Source organism: Myotis davidii, unplaced genomic scaffold (genome assembly GCF_000327345.1).
Source record: "Myotis davidii unplaced genomic scaffold, ASM32734v1 scaffold961, whole genome shotgun sequence".
NCBI classification, from domain to species: domain Eukaryota; kingdom Metazoa; phylum Chordata; class Mammalia; order Chiroptera; family Vespertilionidae; genus Myotis; species Myotis davidii.
The window spans coordinates 83,640-89,813 of NW_006291013.1; positions in this window are offsets into that span (position 1 = coordinate 83,640).

Sequence of the window (6,174 nt, forward strand, 5' to 3'; positions counted from 1 at the left end):
GGCAGGGGGGCCAGTTGGTGGCGATCAGGCTGGTGGGGGGGCGGTTAGGGGTGATCAGGCTGGCAGGGGGTGCAGTTAGGGGCGATCAGGCAGGCAGGCAGATGAGCGGTTAGGAGCAGCAGTCCAGGATTGTGAGTCGGACATCCCCAGGAGGTCCCAGATTGGAGAGGGTGCAGGCTGGGCTAAGGGCACCCCCACCCCTGTGCACGTATTTTGGGCACTGGGCCTCTAGTATCTATGTAGGGAGGTTTCCTAGGTCTGGCGGCGAGCAGGGCCAATCAGGGCCTTCCGGCTGCCAACTGGGACCTTCCTTCCGGCTGCTGGCTGGGGCCTTCCTTCCCTGGCTGCTGGCTTCTGGCTGCCAGCCGGGGCCTTTCTTTGTTCTGTGCCGCCCCCTGGTGGTCAGTGCACGTCATAGCAAGTAATCAAACTCCCAAGAGGAGACTTTGCATATTAGGCTTTTATATATATAGGTAGTATAATTATCTAGTAGTTAGGTCTTTGATCCGGTTTGCATTAATTTTTGTGTGTCATGTCAGTAAAGGTTCAGTCAAGTTCATTCTTTTTCACGAGGCTATCCAGTTGTCCCAGTACTATTTGTTTAAGACTATTTTCCCATCTAATGATCTTGGCATCCTTTTCGAAAATCAGTTGACCATGTATATAATTACATTTCAATGATCTATATGTCGGTTCTTGTGCCGGTACTACACTGTCTTGATTAGTGATGCTTTGTAGTGAGTTTAGAAATCCTGGAAGTTTGAGTCTTCCTTTGTTCTTTTTCAGGATTGTATTGAATTTGTAGATTTCTCTTCGCGGCTATTAGCATTTTAACAATATTAACCCTTTGTAGTCGTTTGTCTGCTCTCAGCCACCACAGCAAGGAACCATACGAATCTTAACTCTATTCATTCATGTATCAGTTCATAATTTCTCTGAAAGCTCTTAGGTGTCTAAGCGACCTTGTCACAAACCAAAACATTGCCCCGACAAATCGGAGATATCGAAACTCAATATAAATAAGCGCGGTCGTTCCACACTCGCCATGTAAAACACCGTGGCGAGTCAGTCGCCTTTTGAGAGTGAAGAAATCGACAAGCTTCGGAGATACTTCGCAGAATTTCAAATAAAGCTTTACAAATTACGTGGTTCGACACCCATGTCCAAATTTAATACGACCACAAAGGATTATGTCTTCTAATCCTTCAATATGGGATGTTTTCCCATTTATTTCGACTTTCTTTCAACAATGTTATGTAGTTTTCTGAGTCTTTCTGGTGGTTATGTTAAATTTATTGTGAATTTTTTAAAATTTTTGTTACTATTGTGAATGGAATTGTAGTTTTTCATTTTCAGATTGTTCATTTACAAATTGTTTTTTCAAATCAATTTTTTTACCTTTAATTCAATAAAGTGCATTCTGTTTATATATATATAGCTTGAATTTTAACATGCATCCTTGTAACTACCACCACTTCAGTTAATATATAGAACATGTTTATCATATTCAAATTTTTCCTGTGTCCCTTGGCAGTTGACCCTCACTCCTATTCTGGTCTCAAGCAATCACTGATCTGCTGTCACTATAGATTACTTGCCTTTTCTAGAATTTCATATAAATAGTCTTATAGTTTGTGTTCTTTGTATCATCCTTTTAGTCAGCATACATGCTCCCTAGTGGGGATGGAGCCCACAACCGTATCAGCAGCTGGCAACCTTTTGGCACACAGGACAGTGCCCAACCAACTGAGCCACACCTGCCAGGGCAGTCAGCATAATGATTTTAAGATGCAGCGTGTTGTGTGGACCAGTGGTTAATTGTTTAAATTGCTAAATAGTATTCCATTGTAAGGCTATTCTACGGTCTATCCATTGATAGACATTTCAGTTCTTTCCAGGTTTTGACAATCCTATATAATAAAAGGCCAATATGCAAATTGAACAGTGGAACAACCGGTCGCTATGATGTGCACTGACCACCAGGGGGCAGATGCTGAACGCAGGAGTTGCCCCCTGGTGGTCAGAGTGCTGCCATTGGGGGGTGGGGGGCAGTGATGCTCAGCCAGAAGCCGGGCTCATGGCTGGTGAGCACACTGGCGGTGGCAGAAGCCTCTCCGGCCTACATGGATGTCCAACTGACGGCGTAGGCCCACAGGCCATCAGTCAGATATTCCCCGAGGGCTCCTGGACTGCAAGAGGGGACAGGCCAGGCTGAGGGGACCCCCCCCCCTCCCCGAGTGCACCAATTTTGTGTACTGGGCCTCTAGTTTTGAGTAAAAGCAGTGAGTATATTAACATAAAAGTCTTTGTGTGGACATGTGTTTTCAATTCTCTTAATGCCTAGCAATGTAATTAAGGGGTCATATGTAAGTGTCTGTTTAACTTTATGAGATACAACCAAGTTGTTTTACAAATCGCTTTTTTTAAATTGATGTGTAATTTATATATACAAATCCTTCTTTCACCCCCATTTTTAATATACATTTTTATGACTTTTGCTATATAATCACTGCCACAGTCAAGTTATATAACAGCTTCATCACCCAAGAAATTTTCCTTGTGTCCTTTTGTAAACATCCCTTTCCTCTAGCCTTTTGCAGCCACTTATTTGTTTTCTATCCCAATAATTTTGGATATGCCATATAAATGGAATCATATAGCATGTAGCTTTTTAAATCTGGCATCTTTAACTTTCCATGATATATTTGCAATTCATCCATTTTGTTGCTTGTATTAGCACTTCATTTCTTTTTATTGCCAAATACCATTCCATTGTTGGGACAAACTAGTTTATTTATCCATTCACCTGTGGAAGAATGTTTGGGTTATTTCTAATTTTGACAATCATGAATAAATTTGCTTCCAGATGTTTGTGTGACTACTTAGGATTGTTGAGTCATATGGTAAATGTGCATTTTGGAACACAGTATTGTTATTTCTGTTATTCCGATAGGTAGTGTGAGTTTCAGTACTTCTGCTTCCAGTGTTCGTTACTGTCAGTGGCTTTGTTTTTATTTTCTAAAGCTATCTTAATAGGAGTGTACTGGTATCTCACTGTGATTTAAATTTACATTTACCTAATGACTGATACTAAAGTATCTTTTGCCCATCTCTAAAATTGGGTTTTCTTAATATTGCAATTTTTGAATTCTTCATGTATTTGCAATAAGTTCTTTATCTGGTATATACTTAGCAAATATTTTCTCCCAGTCTCTTCATTCTCTTAACAGTGTCTCTTGAAGAGCAGAAATTTTTAAATTTCAGAAATCCAATTTATCTAGTTTTTCCTTTTCGGATCATGTTATTAAAGCTTTGCTTAATCTAAGATTAAGAAGGTTTCTTTTATGTTTTCTTTCGTAAGTTTTACAGTTGATTTTTAAATGTTTTTTTTAATAGTGTATAAGAAAAATTTTTATTGCTCTTCATTTAATCTTTAAAACATATTTGCATGAACTATTTTATCTGGGATGGTCTAGCACAGTGGTCTCAACCTTCTGGCCTTTTAAATACAGTTCCTCATGTTGTGACCCAACCATAAAATTATTTTCGTTGCTACTTCATAACTGTAATGTTGCTACTGTTATGAATCGTAATGTAAATATTTGATATGCAGGATGGTCTTAGGCGACCCCTGTGAAAGGGGTCGGAACCCACAGGTTGAGAACCGCTGGTCTAGTGGATTAACCCTTAGAAGTAAAGTTCTGACTTCTTTTTCCAGCTCAATTCTGAGGCAGAGAGAATCATTCTCACTGGAAAAGACAAATCTCCTTTTTAGGTTGATGAAAGAGGATTTTCCCTCACGTTGGTTGCGATGGTGTTGCACAAGTATAAACATTAATGTATTTTATATCAGTTTGCCCTAGGATTTCCAACTGGAGTTCTCTGATGAAAATAGAATATATTATTTAAATAGTTGGTACAGGGTAATTTAAAAAGCAAACACAATCTTTTTTGTTTATTTTATATTTGATTTTTCAAGTACTTAGTGGTTTACCTTGTAGATTAATGGGATAAGAAGTTAAGAGTGAACAATTATGCAAATTAGTAAAAGTAAAATGAGAAATGGAATAAGATCAGTGGATGGGCCCTAGCTGAGTGGCTCAGTTGGTTGGAGCATAGTCTCAGACACCAAAACGTTGTGGGTTCGATTCCCAGTCAGGGCACATACCTAGGTTGCATGTTCATTCCCCAGGTGCATATGCTAAGCAGCCAATTGATGTTTTGCTCTCACATCGATGTTTCTTTCTCTCTCTCACCCTCCTTTTTTTCCTCCCTAAAAAATATTAATAAATCAATAAACATATCTTTGAGTGAGGATTAAAAAAAATCAATAGATGGTATCAAAGTCAGTGTCCTAGTTGTAAATTGCAGTTTTGCAAAATGTATTACCATTGGGGAAAACTAAGCAAAGTTTACAAATATCTCTGTATTATTTCTTAGAACTGCTTATGAATCTGCAATTAATGAAGATTTCAGTGATGAAAGTGTTCATTGGGATAGTAAAACAGTTCATTAACTCAAAAGACTTCAGAGTTAGAAGATAATTTGGTCGTCATCCCTCAAATGAGTGGTGAAGAAGAGAAATTTTGCATTAAATAACTTTCCCAAGGTTACTTGGCTAGTTAATGACAGAACTAGATGAAAGGAATAGTTCTTTTGACTGTCCAGGTTGTTTATGCTGCCTGTTGCAACCACGTGCATAGTAATACAAAACCAACTTCTGAAAGAGAAGCAGGCCAAGCAGTAAGAAGCAGAGGCATTGCTGCCCTGAGAGCAGTAGATGTGTAGAGTAGCAAGCCGTAGACTTCCCTGGCCTCACAATGTCTCACCTGTACTTCATTGTGTGGTTGTGATTTTTTTAAATGTGTAGATTGTACACTTCATTTAAAGCTGTTTAGATTAGAATCTGCCTGAATTATATCAAAAAGTCTGTATAGCAGAGAAGAGGAACTAATAAGTCAATAATTTTGATGTAACATAGACAAATCATTTTGATTATATGATTTTTTACTGTTTTATTTTGAAAGATTTCAAACCTACAGAACATTTGAAAGAAACCACTGAGCTACACCAGCTGGCCTGGAAAACTTTTAGATTTTATAATACTACCTAATAAAATCCTATGTACTAGTAATAAAAAACCTAATTTGCTAAGTGTCTGATTGACCGGTCTGCCATTCAACAAATCAGAAGCATAATATGCTAATGATATGCTAAGGCCATTCAACAGCTCACTGTGATGTGCACTAACCACCAGGGGGCAGTTGACCAGTTGCTATGATGTGCACTGACCACTAGGGGGCAGACGCTCCAACCAGTAGGTTAGCTTGCTGCTGGGGTCTGGCCTATTGGGACTGAGTGAGACTGGCCGGACATGCCCTGGAGCCCTCGCGCAGTCCCTCCCTGCCTGGCCAACCTCACGCATCCCTCCCTTGCCCCAGTCAAGCACCAGTGGGGTCCCTTGGCCTGGCTTGTTCCCTCTCGCAATTTGGGACCCCTTGGGGGATGTTGGAGATCCGGTTTTGGCCTGATTGCGCAGGCTAGGCTGAGGGACCCCACTGGTGCAAGAATTAGTGCACTGGGCTTCTAGTAGCTTTGTAATATCCAATATGAATTTCATGATAGCACCCAATAATCATAGTATCTAATATTTAGATCTCCTTCATCACAAAAATATCTCATTGTCATTGGTCAAGGATCTCATCAATACTTTGCACTTGGAAATAATTCAGTTTCTTTTTATCTAGAAGTCTCCTTGACTTTCTGCTCTTTATAATGCTTTGAAGAGTCTGAGGCAGTTGTCATATAGAATATTTCATGCTTTGGATTTTTTTTATTGTTTTCTTAAGATTAGATTCAAGTTAAACATCTTTAGTAAGACTGTTTCATATGTATTGTTTGGTACTTACTATTTCACATCGGAAGCTTCATAACTTAAAGTTTACTGATAAACTTATTCTCATCACTTGGTTAAGGAGATTTAAAAATCTATATATATAAAAGCCCAGCGACCGGAACAGCAGAATGACCAGAATGACTGGTGGCTACGACAAACACTGTGGCAGCCAACCAGCCTGATCTGGCCCCCCATTGGCCCCAACACCCAGATTGGGAGTGGGGCCAGCCGGCTGGATCCCACCCGTGCACAAATTCATGAACTGGGCCTCTAGTGTA